Consider the following 18,104-nt stretch of genomic DNA (forward strand, 5'->3'; position numbering starts at 1 on the left):
AAAGACCGAGTGCATACTCTTCCATCTTTTTAAGCAATAAATTTCATTCAAGCGAATAGGGTGTACAAAAAGGAAAATCTCTCATTCTTTATGAAAGAGTAGAAGCGCTGCAGAGAAACTAGCTTGCTCGAGTTCGAGCATCGGTGGTTCAGTGGTAGAGTGCTCGCCTGCCACGCGGGCGGCCCGGGTTCGATTCCGGCCGATGCACTTTCATGGATTTTATATTATTTTTGTATCTTTCTGTGATATCCATTTATCATGGAAAGACCGAGTGCATACTCTTCCATCTTTTTAAGCAATAAATTTCATTCAAGCGAAAAGGGTGTACAAAAAAGAAAATCTCTCATTCTTTATGAAAGAGTAGAAGCGCTGCAGAGAAACTAGCTTGCTCGAGTTCGAGCATCGGTGGTTCAGTGGTAGAATGCTCGCCTGCCACGCGGGCGGCCCGGGTTCGATTCCCGGCCGATGCACTTTTATGGATTTTATATTATTTTTGTATCTTTCTGTGATATCCATTTATCATGGAAAGACCGAGTGCATACTCTTCCATCTTTTTAAGCAATAAATTTCATTCAAGCGAAAAGGGTGTACAAAAAAGAAAATCTCTCATTCTTTATGAAAGAGTAGAAGCGCTGCAGAGAAACTAGCTTGCTCGAGTTCGAGCATCGGTGGTTCAGTGGTAGAATGCTCGCCTGCCACGCGGGCGGCCCGGGTTCGATTCCCGGCCGATGCACTTTTATGGATTTTATATTATTTTTGTATCTTTCTGTGATATCCATTTATCATGGAAAGACCGAGTGCATACTCTTCCATCTTTTTAAGCAATAAATTTCATTCAAGCGAAAAGGGTGTACAAAAAAGAAAATCTCTCATTCTTTATGAAAGAGTAGAAGCGCTGCAGAGAAACTAGCTTGCTCGAGTTCGAGCATCGGTGGTTCAGTGGTAGAATGCTCGCCTGCCACGCGGGCGGCCCGGGTTCGATTCCCGGCCGATGCACTTTTATGGATTTTATATTATTTTTGTATCTTTCTGTGATATCCATTTATCATGGAAAGACCGAGTGCATACTCTTCCATCTTTTTAAGCAATAAATTTCATTCAAGCGAAAAGGGTGTACAAAAAAGAAAATCTCTCATTCTTTATGAAAGAGTAGAAGCGCTGCAGAGAAAACTAGCTTGCTCGAGTTCGAGCATCGGTGGTTCAGTGGTAGAATGCTCGCCTGCCACGCGGGCGGCCCGGGTTCGATTCCCGGCCGATGCACTTTTATGGATTTTATATTATTTTGTATCTTTCTGTGATATCCATTTATCATGGAAAGACCGAGTGCATACTCTTCCATCTTTTTAAGCAATAAATTTCATTCAAGCGAAAAGGGTGTACAAAAAAGAAAATCTCTCATTCTTTATGAAAGAGTAGAAGCGCTGCAGAGAAACTAGCTTGCTCGAGTTCGAGCATCGGTGGTTCAGTGGTAGAATGCTCGCCTGCCACGCGGGCGGCCCGGGTTCGATTCCCGGCCGATGCACTTTTATGGATTTTATATTATTTTTGTATCTTTCTGTGATATCCATTTATCATGGAAAGACCGAGTGCATACTCTTCCATCTTTTTAAGCAATAAATTTCATTCAAGCGAAAAGGGTGTACAAAAAAGAAAATCTCTCATTCTTTATGAAAGAGTAGAAGCGCTGCAGAGAAACTAGCTTGCTCGAGTTCGAGCATCGGTGGTTCAGTGGTAGAATGCTCGCCTGCCACGCGGGCGGCCCGGGTTCGATTCCCGGCCGATGCACTTTTATGGATTTTATATTATTTTTGTATCTTTCTGTGATATCCATTTATCATGGAAAGACCGAGTGCATACTCTTCCATCTTTTTAAGCAATAAATTTCATTCAAGCGAAAAGGGTGTACAAAAAAGAAAATCTCTCATTCTTTATGAAAGAGTAGAAGCGCTGCAGAGAAACTAGCTTGCTCGAGTTCGAGCATCGGTGGTTCAGTGGTAGAATGCTCGCCTGCCACGCGGGCGGCCCGGGTTCGATTCCCGGCCGATGCACTTTTATGGATTTTATATTATTTTTGTATCTTTCTGTGATATCCATTTATCATGGAAAGACCGAGTGCATACTCTTCCATCTTTTTAAGCAATAAATTTCATTCAAGCGAAAAGGGTGTACAAAAAAGAAAATCTCTCATTCTTTATGAAAGAGTAGAAGCGCTGCAGAGAAACTAGCTTGCTCGAGTTCGAGCATCGGTGGTTCAGTGGTAGAATGCTCGCCTGCCACGCGGGCGGCCCGGGTTCGATTCCCGGCCGATGCACTTTTATGGATTTTATATTATTTTTGTATCTTTCTGTGATATCCATTTATCATGGAAAGACCGAGTGCATACTCTTCCATCTTTTTAAGCAATAAATTTCATTCAAGCGAAAAGGGTGTACAAAAAGAAAATCTCTCATTCTTTATGAAAGAGTAGAAGCGCTGCAGAGAAACTAGCTTGCTCGAGTTCGAGCATCGGTGGTTCAGTGGTAGAATGCTCGCCTGCCACGCGGGCGGCCCGGGTTCGATTCCCGGCCGATGCACTTTTATGGATTTTATATTATTTTTGTATCTTTCTGTGATATCCATTTATCATGGAAAGACCGAGTGCATACTCTTCCATCTTTTTAAGCAATAAATTTCATTCAAGCGAAAAGGGTGTACAAAAAAGAAAATCTCTCATTCTTTATGAAAGAGTAGAAGCGCTGCAGAGAAACTAGCTTGCTCGAGTTCGAGCATCGGTGGTTCAGTGGTAGAATGCTCGCCTGCCACGCGGGCGGCCCGGGTTCGATTCCCGGCCGATGCACTTTTATGGATTTTATATTATTTTTGTATCTTTCTGTGATATCCATTTATCATGGAAAGACCGAGTGCATACTCTTCCATCTTTTAAGCAATAAATTTCATTCAAGCGAAAAGGGTGTACAAAAAAGAAAATCTCTCATTCTTTATGAAAGAGTAGAAGCGCTGCAGAGAAACTAGCTTGCTCGAGTTCGAGCATCGGTGGTTCAGTGGTAGAATGCTCGCCTGCCACGCGGGCGGCCCGGGTTCGATTCCCGGCCGATGCACTTTTATGGATTTTATATTATTTTTGTATCTTTCTGTGATATCCATTTATCATGGAAAGACCGAGTGCATACTCTTCCATCTTTTTAAGCAATAAATTTCATTCAGCGAAAAGGGTGTACAAAAAAGAAAATCTCTCATTCTTTATGAAAGAGTAGAAGCGCTGCAGAGAAACTAGCTTGCTCGAGTTCGAGCATCGGTGGTTCAGTGGTAGAATGCTCGCCTGCCACGCGGGCGGCCCGGGTTCGATTCCCGGCCGATGCACTTTTATGGATTTTATATTATTTTTGTATCTTTCTGTGATATCCATTTATCATGGAAAGACCGAGTGCATACTCTTCCATCTTTTTAAGCAATAAATTTCATTCAAGCGAAAAGGGTGTACAAAAAAGAAAATCTCTCATTCTTTATGAAAGAGTAGAAGCGCTGCAGAGAAACTAGCTTGCTCGAGTTCGAGCATCGGTGGTTCAGTGGTAGAATGCTCGCCTGCCACGCGGGCGGCCCGGGTTCGATTCCCGGCCGATGCACTTTTATGGATTTTATATTATTTTTGTATCTTTCTGTGATATCCATTTATCATGGAAAGACCGAGTGCATACTCTTCCATCTTTTTAAGCAATAAATTTCATTCAAGCGAAAAGGGTGTACAAAAAAGAAAATCTCTCATTCTTTATGAAAGAGTAGAAGCGCTGCAGAGAAACTAGCTTGCTCGAGTTCGAGCATCGGTGGTTCAGTGGTAGAATGCTCGCCTGCCACGCGGGCGGCCCGGGTTCGATTCCCGGCCGATGCACTTTTATGGATTTTATATTATTTTTGTATCTTTCTGTGATATCCATTTATCATGGAAAGACCGAGTGCATACTCTTCCATCTTTTTAAGCAATAAATTTCATTCAAGCGAAAAGGGTGTACAAAAAGAAAATCTCTCATTCTTTATGAAAGAGTAGAAGCGCTGCAGAGAAACTAGCTTGCTCGAGTTCGAGCATCGGTGGTTCAGTGGTAGAATGCTCGCCTGCCACGCGGGCGGCCCGGGTTCGATTCCCGGCCGATGCACTTTCATGGATTTTATATTATTTTTGTATCTTTCTGTGATATCCATTTATCATGGAAAGACCGAGTGCATACTCTTCCATCTTTTTAAGCAATAAATTTCATTCAAGCGAAAAGGGTGTACAAAAAGAAAATCTCTCATTCTTTATGAAAGAGTAGAAGCGCTGCAGAGAAACTAGCTTGCTCGAGTTCGAGCATCGGTGGTTCAGTGGTAGAATGCTCGCCTGCCACGCGGGCGGCCCGGGTTCGATTCCCGGCCGATGCACTTTTATGGATTTTATATTATTTTTGTATCTTTCTGTGATATCCATTTATCATGGAAAGACCGAGTGCATACTCTTCCATCTTTTTAAGCAATAAATTTCATTCAAGCGAAAAGGGTGTACAAAAAAGAAAATCTCTCATTCTTTATGAAAGAGTAGAAGCGCTGCAGAGAAACTAGCTTGCTCGAGTTCGAGCATCGGTGGTTCAGTGGTAGAATGCTCGCCTGCCACGCGGGCGGCCCGGGTTCGATTCCCGGCCGATGCACTTTTATGGATTTTATATTATTTTTGTATCTTTCTGTGATATCCATTTATCATGGAAAGACCGAGTGCATACTCTTCCATCTTTTTAAGCAATAAATTTCATTCAAGCGAAAAGGGTGTACAAAAAAGAAAATCTCTCATTCTTTATGAAAGAGTAGAAGCGCTGCAGAGAAACTAGCTTGCTCGAGTTCGAGCATCGGTGGTTCAGTGGTAGAATGCTCGCCTGCCACGCGGGCGGCCCGGGTTCGATTCCCGGCCGATGCACTTTTATGGATTTTATATTATTTTTGTATCTTTCTGTGATATCCATTTATCATGGAAAGACCGAGTGCATACTCTTCCATCTTTTTAAGCAATAAATTTCATTCAAGCGAAAAGGGTGTACAAAAAAGAAAATCTCTCATTCTTTATGAAAGAGTAGAAGCGCTGCAGAGAAACTAGCTTGCTCGAGTTCGAGCATCGGTGGTTCAGTGGTAGAATGCTCGCCTGCCACGCGGGCGGCCCGGGTTCGATTCCCGGCCGATGCACTTTTATGGATTTTATATTATTTTTGTATCTTTCTGTGATATCCATTTATCATGGAAAGACCGAGTGCATACTCTTCCATCTTTTTAAGCAATAAATTTCATTCAAGCGAAAAGGGTGTACAAAAAAGAAAATCTCTCATTCTTTATGAAAGAGTAGAAGCGCTGCAGAGAAACTAGCTTGCTCGAGTTCGAGCATCGGTGGTTCAGTGGTAGAATGCTCGCCTGCCACGCGGGCGGCCCGGGTTCGATTCCCGGCCGATGCACTTTTATGGATTTTATATTATTTTTGTATCTTTCTGTGATATCCATTTATCATGGAAAGACCGAGTGCATACTCTTCCATCTTTTTAAGCAATAAATTTCATTCAAGCGAAAAGGGTGTACAAAAAAGAAAATCTCTCATTCTTTATGAAAGAGTAGAAGCGCTGCAGAGAAACTAGCTTGCTCGAGTTCGAGCATCGGTGGTTCAGTGGTAGAATGCTCGCCTGCCACGCGGGCGGCCCGGGTTCGATTCCCGGCCGATGCACTTTTATGGATTTTATATTATTTTTGTATCTTTCTGTGATATCCATTTATCATGGAAAGACCGAGTGCATACTCTTCCATCTTTTTAAGCAATAAATTTCATTCAAGCGAAAAGGGTGTACAAAAAAGAAAATCTCTCATTCTTTATGAAAGAGTAGAAGCGCTGCAGAGAAACTAGCTTGCTCGAGTTCGAGCATCGGTGGTTCAGTGGTAGAATGCTCGCCTGCCACGCGGGCGGCCCGGGTTCGATTCCCGGCCGATGCACTTTTATGGATTTTATATTATTTTTGTATCTTTCTGTGATATCCATTTATCATGGAAAGACCGAGTGCATACTCTTCCATCTTTTTAAGCAATAAATTTCATTCAAGCGAAAAGGGTGTACAAAAAAGAAAATCTCTCATTCTTTATGAAAGAGTAGAAGCGCTGCAGAGAAACTAGCTTGCTCGAGTTCGAGCATCGGTGGTTCAGTGGTAGAATGCTCGCCTGCCACGCGGGCGGCCCGGGTTCGATTCCCGGCCGATGCACTTTTATGGATTTTATATTATTTTTGTATCTTTCTGTGATATCCATTTATCATGGAAAGACCGAGTGCATACTCTTCCATCTTTTAAGCAATAAATTTCATTCAAGCGAAAAGGGTGTACAAAAAAGAAAATCTCTCATTCTTTATGAAAGAGTAGAAGCGCTGCAGAGAAACTAGCTTGCTCGAGTTCGAGCATCGGTGGTTCAGTGGTAGAATGCTCGCCTGCCACGCGGGCGGCCCGGGTTCGATTCCCGGCCGATGCACTTTTATGGATTTTATATTATTTTTGTATCTTTCTGTGATATCCATTTATCATGGAAAGACCGAGTGCATACTCTTCCATCTTTTTAAGCAATAAATTTCATTCAAGCGAAAAGGGTGTACAAAAAAGAAAATCTCTCATTCTTTATGAAAGAGTAGAAGCGCTGCAGAGAAACTAGCTTGCTCGAGTTCGAGCATCGGTGGTTCAGTGGTAGAATGCTCGCCTGCCACGCGGGCGGCCCGGGTTCGATTCCCGGCCGATGCACTTTTATGGATTTTATATTATTTTTGTATCTTTCTGTGATATCCATTTATCATGGAAAGACCGAGTGCATACTCTTCCATCTTTTTAAGCAATAAATTTCATTCAAGCGAAAAGGGTGTACAAAAAAGAAAATCTCTCATTCTTTATGAAAGAGTAGAAGCGCTGCAGAGAAACTAGCTTGCTCGAGTTCGAGCATCGGTGGTTCAGTGGTAGAATGCTCGCCTGCCACGCGGGCGGCCCGGGTTCGATTCCCGGCCGATGCACTTTTATGGATTTTATATTATTTTTGTATCTTTCTGTGATATCCATTTATCATGGAAAGACCGAGTGCATACTCTTCCATCTTTTTAAGCAATAAATTTCATTCAAGCGAAAAGGGTGTACAAAAAAGAAAATCTCTCATTCTTTATGAAAGAGTAGAAGCGCTGCAGAGAAACTAGCTTGCTCGAGTTCGAGCATCGGTGGTTCAGTGGTAGAATGCTCGCCTGCCACGCGGGCGGCCCGGGTTCGATTCCCGGCCGATGCACTTTTATGGATTTTATATTATTTTTGTATTTTTCTGTGATATCCATTTATCATGGAAAGACCGAGTGCATACTCTTCCATCTTTTTAAGCAATAAATTTCATTCAAGCGAAAAGGGTGTACAAAAAGAAAATCTCTCATTCTTTATGAAAGAGTAGAAGCGCTGCAGAGAAACTAGCTTGCTCGAGTTCGAGCATCGGTGGTTCAGTGGTAGAGTGCTCGCCTGCCACGCGGGCGGCCCGGGTTCGATTCCCGGCCGATGCACTTTCATGGATTTTATATTATTTTTGTATCTTTCTGTGATATCCATTTATCATGGAAAGACCGAGTGCATACTCTTCCATCTTTTTAAGCAATAAATTTCATTCAAGCGAAAAGGGTGTACAAAAAGAAAATCTCTCATTCTTTATGAAAGAGTAGAAGCGCTGCAGAGAAACTAGCTTGCTCGAGTTCGAGCATCGGTGGTTCAGTGGTAGAATGCTCGCCTGCCACGCGGGCGGCCCGGGTTCGATTCCCGGCCGATGCACTTTTATGGATTTTATATTATTTTTGTATCTTTCTGTGATATCCATTTATCATGGAAAGACCGAGTGCATACTCTTCCATCTTTTTAAGCAATAAATTTCATTCAAGCGAAAAGGGTGTACAAAAAAGAAAATCTCTCATTCTTTATGAAAGAGTAGAAGCGCTGCAGAGAAACTAGCTTGCTCGAGTTCGAGCATCGGTGGTTCAGTGGTAGAATGCTCGCCTGCCACGCGGGCGGCCCGGGTTCGATTCCCGGCCGATGCACTTTTATGGATTTTATATTATTTTTGTATCTTTCTGTGATATCCATTTATCATGGAAAGACCGAGTGCATACTCTTCCATCTTTTTAAGCAATAAATTTCATTCAAGCGAAAAGGGTGTACAAAAAAGAAAATCTCTCATTCTTTATGAAAGAGTAGAAGCGCTGCAGAGAAACTAGCTTGCTCGAGTTCGAGCATCGGTGGTTCAGTGGTAGAATGCTCGCCTGCCACGCGGGCGGCCCGGGTTCGATTCCCGGCCGATGCACTTTTATGGATTTTATATTATTTTTGTATCTTTCTGTGATATCCATTTATCATGGAAAGACCGAGTGCATACTCTTCCATCTTTTTAAGCAATAAATTTCATTCAAGCGAAAAGGGTGTACAAAAAAGAAAATCTCTCATTCTTTATGAAAGAGTAGAAGCGCTGCAGAGAAACTAGCTTGCTCGAGTTCGAGCATCGGTGGTTCAGTGGTAGAATGCTCGCCTGCCACGCGGGCGGCCCGGGTTCGATTCCCGGCCGATGCACTTTTATGGATTTTATATTATTTTTGTATCTTTCTGTGATATCCATTTATCATGGAAAGACCGAGTGCATACTCTTCCATCTTTTTAAGCAATAAATTTCATTCAAGCGAAAAGGGTGTACAAAAAAGAAAATCTCTCATTCTTTATGAAAGAGTAGAAGCGCTGCAGAGAAACTAGCTTGCTCGAGTTCGAGCATCGGTGGTTCAGTGGTAGAATGCTCGCCTGCCACGCGGGCGGCCCGGGTTCGATTCCCGGCCGATGCACTTTTATGGATTTTATATTATTTTTGTATCTTTCTGTGATATCCATTTATCATGGAAAGACCGAGTGCATACTCTTCCATCTTTTTAAGCAATAAATTTCATTCAAGCGAAAAGGGTGTACAAAAAAGAAAATCTCTCATTCTTTATGAAAGAGTAGAAGCGCTGCAGAGAAACTAGCTTGCTCGAGTTCGAGCATCGGTGGTTCAGTGGTAGAATGCTCGCCTGCCACGCGGGCGGCCCGGGTTCGATTCCCGGCCGATGCACTTTTATGGATTTTATATTATTTTTGTATCTTTCTGTGATATCCATTTATCATGGAAAGACCGAGTGCATACTCTTCCATCTTTTTAAGCAATAAATTTCATTCAAGCGAAAAGGGTGTACAAAAAAGAAAATCTCTCATTCTTTATGAAAGAGTAGAAGCGCTGCAGAGAAACTAGCTTGCTCGAGTTCGAGCATCGGTGGTTCAGTGGTAGAATGCTCGCCTGCCACGCGGGCGGCCCGGGTTCGATTCCCGGCCGATGCACTTTTATGGATTTTATATTATTTTTGTATCTTTCTGTGATATCCATTTATCATGGAAAGACCGAGTGCATACTCTTCCATCTTTTTAAGCAATAAATTTCATTCAAGCGAAAAGGGTGTACAAAAAAGAAAATCTCTCATTCTTTATGAAAGAGTAGAAGCGCTGCAGAGAAACTAGCTTGCTCGAGTTCGAGCATCGGTGGTTCAGTGGTAGAATGCTCGCCTGCCACGCGGGCGGCCCGGGTTCGATTCCCGGCCGATGCACTTTTATGGATTTTATATTATTTTTGTATCTTTCTGTGATATCCATTTATCATGGAAAGACCGAGTGCATACTCTTCCATCTTTTTAAGCAATAAATTTCATTCAAGCGAAAAGGGTGTACAAAAAAGAAAATCTCTCATTCTTTATGAAAGAGTAGAAGCGCTGCAGAGAAACTAGCTTGCTCGAGTTCGAGCATCGGTGGTTCAGTGGTAGAATGCTCGCCTGCCACGCGGGCGGCCCGGGTTCGATTCCCGGCCGATGCACTTTTATGGATTTTATATTATTTTTGTATCTTTCTGTGATATCCATTTATCATGGAAAGACCGAGTGCATACTCTTCCATCTTTTTAAGCAATAAATTTCATTCAAGCGAAAAGGGTGTACAAAAAAGAAAATCTCTCATTCTTTATGAAAGAGTAGAAGCGCTGCAGAGAAACTAGCTTGCTCGAGTTCGAGCATCGGTGGCTCAGTGGTAGAATGCTCGCCTGCCCCGCGGGCGGCCCGGGTTTGATTTCCGGCCGATGCACTTTTATGGATTTTATATTATTTTTGTATCTTTCTGTGATATCCATTTATCATGGAAAGACCGAGTGCATACTCTTCCATCTTTTTAAGCAATAAATTTCATTCAAACGAAAAGGGTGTACAAAAAAGAAAATCTCTCATTCTTTATGAAAGAGTAGAAGCGCTGCAGAGAAACTAGCTTGCTCGAGTTCGAGCATCGGTGGTTCAGTGGTAGAATGCTCGCCTGCCACGCGGGCGGCCCGGGTTCGATTCCCGGCCGATGCACTTTTATGGATTTTATATTATTTTTGTATCTTTCTGTGATATCCATTTATCATGGAAAGACCGAGTGCATACTCTTCCATCTTTTTAAGCAATAAATTTCATTCAAGCGAAAAGGGTGTACAAAAAAGAAAATCTCTCATTCTTTATGAAAGAGTAGAAGCGCTGCAGAGAAACTAGCTTGCTCGAGTTCGAGCATCGGTGGTTCAGTGGTAGAAAGCTCGCCGACCACGCGGGCGGCCCGGGTTCGATTCCCGGCATATGCACTTTTATGGATTTTATATTATTTTCGTATCTTTCTGTGATATCCATTTATCATGGAAAGACCGAGTGCATACTCTTCCATCTTTTTAAGCAATAAATTTCATTCAAGCGAAAAGGGTGTACAAAAAAGAAAATCTCTCATTCTTTATGAAAGAGTAGAAGCGCTGCAGAGAAACTAGCTTGCTCGAGTTCGAGCATCGGTGGTTCAGTGGTAGAAAGCTCGCCGACCACGCGGGCGGCCCGGGTTCGATTCCTGGCTGATGCACTTTTATGGATTTTATATTATTTTTGTATCTTTCTGTGATATCCATTTATCATGGAAAGACCGAGTGCATACTCTTCCATCTTTTAAGCAATAAATTTCATCCAAGCGAAAAGGGTGTACAAAAAGGAAAATCTCTCATTCTTTATGAAAGAGTAGAAGCGCTGCAGAGAAATTAGCTTGCTCGAGTTCGAGCATCGGTGGTTCAGTGGTAGAATGCTCGCCTGCCACGCGGGCGGCCCGGGTTCGATTCCCGGCCGATGCACTTTTATGGATTTTATATTATTTTTGTATCATTCTGTGATATCCATTTATCATGGAAAGACCGAGTGCATACTCTTCCATCTTTTTAAGCAATAAATTTCATTCAAGCGAAAAGGGTGTACAAAAAAGAAAATCTCTCATTCTTTATGAAAGAGTAGAAGCGCTGCAGAGAAACTAGCTTGCTCGAGTTCGAGCATCGGTGGTTCAGTGGTAGAATGCTCGCCTGCCACGCGGGTGGCCCGGGTTCGATTCCGGCCGATGCACTTTTATGGATTTTATATTATTTTTGTATCTTTCTGTGATATCCATTTATCATGGAAAGACCGAGTGCATACTCTTCCATCTTTTTAAGCAATAAATTTCATTCAAGCGAAAAGGGTGTACAAAAAAGAAAATCTCTCATTCTTTATGAAAGAGTAGAAGCGCTGCAGAGAAACTAGCTTGCTCGAGTTCGAGCATCGGTGGTTCAGTGGTAGAATGATCGCCTGCCACGCGGGTGGCCCGGGTTCGATTCCCGGCCGATGCACTTTTATGGATTTTATATTATTTTTGTATCTTTCTGTGATATCCATTTATCATGGAAAGACCGAGTGCATACTCTTCCATCTTTTTAAGCAATAAATTTCATTCAAGCGAAAAGGGTGTACAAAAAAGAAAATCTCTCATTCTTTATGAAAGAGTAGAAGCGCTGCAGAGAAACTAGCTTGCTCGAGTTCGAGCATCGGTGGTTCAGTGGTAGAATGCTCGCCTGCCACGCGGGTGGCCCGGGTTCGATTCCCGGCCGATGCACTTTTATGGATTTTATATTATTTTTGTATCTTTCTGTGATATCCATTTATCATGGAAAGACCGAGTGCATACTCTTCCATCTTTTTAAGCAATAAATTTCATTCAAGCGAAAAGGGTGTACAAAAAAGAAAATCTCTCATTCTTTATGAAAGAGTAGAAGCGCTGCAGAGAAACTAGCTTGCTCGAGTTCGAGCATCGGTGGTTCAGTGGTAGAATGATCGCCTGCCACGCGGGTGGCCCGGGTTCGATTCCCGGCCGATGCACTTTTATGGATTTTATATTATTTTTGTATCTTTCTGTGATATCCATTTATCATGGAAAGACCGAGTGCATACTCTTCCATCTTTTTAAGCAATAAATTTCATTCAAGCGAAAAGGGTGTACAAAAAAGAAAATCTCTCATTCTTTATGAAAGAGTAGAAGCGCTGCAGAGAAACTAGCTTGCTCGAGTTCGAGCATCGGTGGTTCAGTGGTAGAATGCTCGCCTGCCACGCGGGTGGCCCGGGTTCGATTCCCGGCCGATGCACTTTTATGGATTTTATATTATTTTTGTATCTTTCTGTGATATCCATTTATCATGGAAAGACCGAGTGCATACTCTTCCATCTATTTAAGCAATAAATTTCATTCAAGCGAAAAGGGTGTACAAAAAAGAAAATCTCTCATTCTTTATGAAAGAGTAGAAGCGCTGCAGAGAAACTAGCTTGCTCGAGTTCGAGCATCGGTGGTTCAGTGGTAGAATGCTCGCCTGCCACGCGGGCGGCCCGGGTTCGATTCCCGGCCGATGCACTTTTATGGATTTTATATTATTTTTGTATCTTTCTGTGATATCCATTTATCATGGAAAGACCGAGTGCATACTCTTCCATCTTTTTAAGCAATAAATTTCATTCAAGCGAAAAGGGTGTACAAAAAAGAAAATCTCTCATTCTTTATGAAAGAGTAGAAGCGCTGCAGAGAAACTAGCTTGCTCGAGTTCGAGCATCGGTGGCTCAGTGGTAGAATGCTCGCCTGCCCCGCGGGCGGCCCGGGTTTGATTTCCGGCCGATGCACTTTTATGGATTTTATATTATTTTTGTATCTTTCTGTGATATCCATTTATCATGGAAAGACCGAGTGCATACTCTTCCATCTTTTTAAGCAATAAATTTCATTCAAACGAAAAGGGTGTACAAAAAAGAAAATCTCTCATTCTTTATGAAAGAGTAGAAGCGCTGCAGAGAAACTAGCTTGCTCGAGTTCGAGCATCGGTGGTTCAGTGGTAGAATGCTCGCCTGCCACGCGGGCGGCCCGGGTTCGATTCCCGGCCGATGCACTTTTATGGATTTTATATTATTTTTGTATCTTTCTGTGATATCCATTTATCATGGAAAGACCGAGTGCATACTCTTCCATCTTTTTAAGCAATAAATTTCATTCAAGCGAAAAGGGTGTACAAAAAAGAAAATCTCTCATTCTTTATGAAAGAGTAGAAGCGCTGCAGAGAAACTAGCTTGCTCGAGTTCGAGCATCGGTGGTTCAGTGGTAGAAAGCTCGCCGACCACGCGGGCGGCCCGGGTTCGATTCCCGGCATATGCACTTTTATGGAATTTATATTATTTTCGTATCTTTCTGTGATATCCATTTATCATGGAAAGACCGAGTGCATACTCTTCCATCTTTTTAAGCAATAAATTTCATTCAAGCGAAAAGGGTGTACAAAAAAGAAAATCTCTCATTCTTTATGAAAGAGTAGAAGCGCTGCAGAGAAACTAGCTTGCTCGAGTTCGAGCATCGGTGGTTCAGTGGTAGAAAGCTCGCCGACCACGCGGGCGGCCCGGGTTCGATTCCTGGCTGATGCACTTTTATGGATTTTATATTATTTTTGTATCTTTCTGTGATATCCATTTATCATGGAAAGACCGAGTGCATACTCTTCCATCTTTTTAAGCAATAAATTTCATCCAAGCGAAAAGGGTGTACAAAAAGGAAAATCTCTCATTCTTTATGAAAGAGTAGAAGCGCTGCAGAGAAATTAGCTTGCTCGAGTTCGAGCATCGGTGGTTCAGTGGTAGAATGCTCGCCTGCCACGCGGGCGGCCCGGGTTCGATTCCCGGCCGATGCACTTTTATGGATTTTATATTATTTTTGTATCATTCTGTGATATCCATTTATCATGGAAAGACCGAGTGCATACTCTTCCATCTTTTTAAGCAATAAATTTCATTCAAGCGAAAAGGGTGTACAAAAAAGAAAATCTCTCATTCTTTATGAAAGAGTAGAAGCGCTGCAGAGAAACTAGCTTGCTCGAGTTCGAGCATCGGTGGTTCAGTGGTAGAATGCTCGCCTGCCACGCGGGTGGCCCGGGTTCGATTCCCGGCCGATGCACTTTTATGGATTTTATATTATTTTTGTATCTTTCTGTGATATCCATTTATCATGGAAAGACCGAGTGCATACTCTTCCATCTTTTTAAGCAATAAATTTCATTCAAGCGAAAAGGGTGTACAAAAAAGAAAATCTCTCATTCTTTATGAAAGAGTAGAAGCGCTGCAGAGAAACTAGCTTGCTCGAGTTCGAGCATCGGTGGTTCAGTGGTAGAATGATCGCCTGCCACGCGGGTGGCCCGGGTTCGATTCCCGGCCGATGCACTTTTATGGATTTTATATTATTTTTGTATCTTTCTGTGATATCCATTTATCATGGAAAGACCGAGTGCATACTCTTCCATCTTTTTAAGCAATAAATTTCATTCAAGCGAAAAGGGTGTACAAAAAAGAAAATCTCTCATTCTTTATGAAAGAGTAGAAGCGCTGCAGAGAAACTAGCTTGCTCGAGTTCGAGCATCGGTGGTTCAGTGGTAGAATGCTCGCCTGCCACGCGGGTGGCCCGGGTTCGATTCCCGGCCGATGCACTTTTATGGATTTTATATTATTTTTGTATCTTTCTGTGATATCCATTTATCATGGAAAGACCGAGTGCATACTCTTCCATCTTTTTAAGCAATAAATTTCATTCAAGCGAAAAGGGTGTACAAAAAAGAAAATCTCTCATTCTTTATGAAAGAGTAGAAGCGCTGCAGAGAAACTAGCTTGCTCGAGTTCGAGCATCGGTGGTTCAGTGGTAGAATGATCGCCTGCCACGCGGGTGGCCCGGGTTCGATTCCCGGCCGATGCACTTTTATGGATTTTATATTATTTTTGTATCTTTCTGTGATATCCATTTATCATGGAAAGACCGAGTGCATACTCTTCCATCTTTTTAAGCAATAAATTTCATTCAAGCGAAAAGGGTGTACAAAAAAGAAAATCTCTCATTCTTTATGAAAGAGTAGAAGCGCTGCAGAGAAACTAGCTTGCTCGAGTTCGAGCATCGGTGGTTCAGTGGTAGAATGCTCGCCTGCCACGCGGGTGGCCCGGGTTCGATTCCCGGCCGATGCACTTTTATGGATTTTATATTATTTTTGTATCTTTCTGTGATATCCATTTATCATGGAAAGACCGAGTGCATACTCTTCCATCTTTTTAAGCAATAAATTTCATTCAAGCGAAAAGGGTGTACAAAAAAGAAAATCTCTCATTCTTTATGAAAGAGTAGAAGCGCTGCAGAGAAACTAGCTTGCTCGAGTTCGAGCATCGGTGGTTCAGTGGTAGAATGCTCGCCTGCCACGCGGGTGGCCCGGGTTCGATTCCCGGCCGATGCACTTTTATGGATTTTATATTATTTTTGTATCTTTCTGTGATATCCATTTATCATGGAAAGACCGAGTGCATACTCTTCCATCTTTTTAAGCAATAAATTTCATTCAAGCGAAAAGGGTGTACAAAAAAGAAAATCTCTCATTCTTTATGAAAGAGTAGAAGCGCTGCAGAGAAACTAGCTTGCTCGAGTTCGAGCATCGGTGGTTCAGTGGTAGAATGCTCGCCTGCCACGCGGGCGGCCCGGGTTCGATTCCCGGCCGATGCACTTTTATGGATTTTATATTATTTTTGTATCTTTCTGTGATATCCATTTATCATGGAAAGACCGAGTGCATACTCTTCCATCTTTTTAAGCAATAAATTTCATTCAAGCGAAAAGGGTGTACAAAAAAGAAAATCTCTCATTCTTTATGAAAGAGTAGAAGCGCTGCAGAGAAACTAGCTTGCTCGAGTTCGAGCATCGGTGGTTCAGTGGTAGAATGATCGCCTGCCACGCGGGCGGCCCGGGTTCGATTCCCGGCCGATGCACTTTTATGGATTTTATATTATTTTTGTATCTTTCTGTGATATCCGTTTATCATGGAAAGACCGAGTGCATACTCTTGCATCTTTTTAAGCAATAAATTTCATTCAAGCGAAAAGGGTGTACAAAAAAGAAAATCTCTCATTCTTTATGAAAGAGTAGAAGCGCTGCAGAGAAACTAGCTTGCTCGAGTTCGAGCATCGGTGGTTCAGTGGTAGAATGCTCGCCTGCCACGCGGGCGGCCCGGGTTCGATTCCCGGCCGATGCACTTTTATGGATTTTATATTATTTTTGTATCTTTCTGTGATATCCATTTATCATGGAAAGACCGAGTGCATACTCTTGCATCTTTTAAAGCAATAAATTTCATTCAAGCGAAAAGGGTGTACAAAAAAGAAAATCTCTCATTCTTTATGAAAGAGTAGAAGCGCTGCAGAGAAACTAGCTTGCTCGAGTTCGAGCATCGGTGGTTCAGTGGTAGAATGCTCGCCTGCCACGCGGGCGGCCCGGGTTCGATTCCCGGCCGATGCACTTTTATGGATTTTATATTATTTTTGTATCTTTCTGTGATATCCATTTATCATGGAAAGACCGAGTGCATACTCTTCCATCTTTTAAAGCAATAAATTTCATTCAAGCGAAAAGGGTGTACAAAAAAGAAAATCTCTCATTCTTTATGAAAGAGTAGAAGCGCTGCAGAGAAACTAGCTTGCTCGAGTTCGAGCATCGGTGGTTCAGTGGTAGAATGCTCGCCTGCCACGCGGGCGGCCCGGGTTCGATTCCCGGCCGATGCACTTTTATGGATTTTATATTATTTTTGTATCTTTCTGTGATATCCATTTATCATGGAAAGACCGAGTGCATACTCTTCCATCTTTTAAAGCAATAAATTTCATTCAAGCGAAAAGGGTGTACAAAAAAGAAAATCTCTCATTCTTTATGAAAGAGTAGAAGCGCTGCAGAGAAACTAGCTTGCTCGAGTTCGAGCATCGGTGGTTCAGTGGTAGAATGCTCGCCTGCCACGCGGGCGGCCCGGGTTCGATTCCCGGCCGATGCACTTTTATGGATTTTATATTATTTTTGTATCTTTCTGTGATATCCATTTATCATGGAAAGACCGAGTGCATACTCTTGCATCTTTTAAAGCAATAAATTTCATTCAAGCGAAAAGGGTGTACAAAAAAGAAAATCTCTCATTCTTTATGAAAGAGTAGAAGCGCTGCAGAGAAACTAGCTTGCTCGAGTTCGAGCATCGGTGGTTCAGTGGTAGAATGCTCGCCTGCCACGCGGGCGGCCCGGGTTCGATTCCCGGCCGATGCACTTTTATGGATTTTATATTATTTTTGTATCTTTCTGTGATATCCATTTATCATGGAAAGACCGAGTGCATACTCTTCCATCTTTTAAAGCAATAAATTTCATTCAAGCGAAAAGGGTGTACAAAAAAGAAAATCTCTCATTCTTTATGAAAGAGTAGAAGCGCTGCAGAGAAACTAGCTTGCTCGAGTTCGAGCATCGGTGGTTCAGTGGTAGAATGCTCGCCTGCCACGCGGGCGGCCCGGGTTCGATTCCCGGCCGATGCACTTTTATGGATTTTATATTATTTTTGTATCTTTCTGTGATATCCATTTATCATGGAAAGACCGAGTGCATACTCTTCCATCTTTTAAAGCAATAAATTTCATTCAAGCGAAAAGGGTGTACAAAAAAGAAAATCTCTCATTCTTTATGAAAGAGTAGAAGCGCTGCAGAGAAACTAGCTTGCTCGAGTTCGAGCATCGGTGGTTCAGTGGTAGAATGCTCGCCTGCCACGCGGGCGGCCCGGGTTCGATTCCCGGCCGATGCACTTTTATGGATTTTATATTATTT

General features: G+C 42.5%; 8 non-coding genes across 8 annotated transcripts; all 8 read left to right on the forward strand.

The window, feature by feature from the left end:
* Positions 1 to 10,911: 10,911 nt before the first annotated feature.
* On the forward strand, positions 10,912 to 10,982 carry TRNAG-ACC (transfer RNA glycine (anticodon ACC)). The gene has a single exon. It is a non-coding gene; the product is annotated as a tRNA-Gly (tRNA).
* A 979-nt stretch (positions 10,983 to 11,961) lies between these two features.
* TRNAG-GCC (transfer RNA glycine (anticodon GCC)) lies at positions 11,962 to 12,032 on the forward strand. The gene has a single exon. It is a non-coding gene; the product is annotated as a tRNA-Gly (tRNA).
* Positions 12,033 to 12,487: 455 nt separating this feature from the next.
* Positions 12,488 to 12,558, forward strand: TRNAG-GCC (transfer RNA glycine (anticodon GCC)). Its single transcript has one exon. It is a non-coding gene; the product is annotated as a tRNA-Gly (tRNA).
* Positions 12,559 to 13,802: 1,244 nt separating this feature from the next.
* TRNAG-ACC (transfer RNA glycine (anticodon ACC)) lies at positions 13,803 to 13,873 on the forward strand. Its single transcript has one exon. It is a non-coding gene; the product is annotated as a tRNA-Gly (tRNA).
* A 455-nt stretch (positions 13,874 to 14,328) lies between these two features.
* On the forward strand, positions 14,329 to 14,399 carry TRNAG-GCC (transfer RNA glycine (anticodon GCC)). The gene has a single exon. It is a non-coding gene; the product is annotated as a tRNA-Gly (tRNA).
* A 455-nt stretch (positions 14,400 to 14,854) lies between these two features.
* TRNAG-GCC (transfer RNA glycine (anticodon GCC)) lies at positions 14,855 to 14,925 on the forward strand. The gene has a single exon. It is a non-coding gene; the product is annotated as a tRNA-Gly (tRNA).
* Positions 14,926 to 15,380: 455 nt separating this feature from the next.
* On the forward strand, positions 15,381 to 15,451 carry TRNAG-GCC (transfer RNA glycine (anticodon GCC)). Its single transcript has one exon. It is a non-coding gene; the product is annotated as a tRNA-Gly (tRNA).
* Positions 15,452 to 15,643: 192 nt separating this feature from the next.
* On the forward strand, positions 15,644 to 15,714 carry TRNAG-GCC (transfer RNA glycine (anticodon GCC)). Its single transcript has one exon. It is a non-coding gene; the product is annotated as a tRNA-Gly (tRNA).
* The last annotated feature ends 2,390 nt before the right edge of the window (positions 15,715 to 18,104 follow it).

The sequence above is a fragment of the Parasteatoda tepidariorum genome, chromosome 8 (genome assembly GCF_982258835.1).
Source record: "Parasteatoda tepidariorum strain Cologne lab strain chromosome 8, Ptep-v5.0, whole genome shotgun sequence".
Taxonomy (NCBI): domain Eukaryota; kingdom Metazoa; phylum Arthropoda; class Arachnida; order Araneae; family Theridiidae; genus Parasteatoda; species Parasteatoda tepidariorum.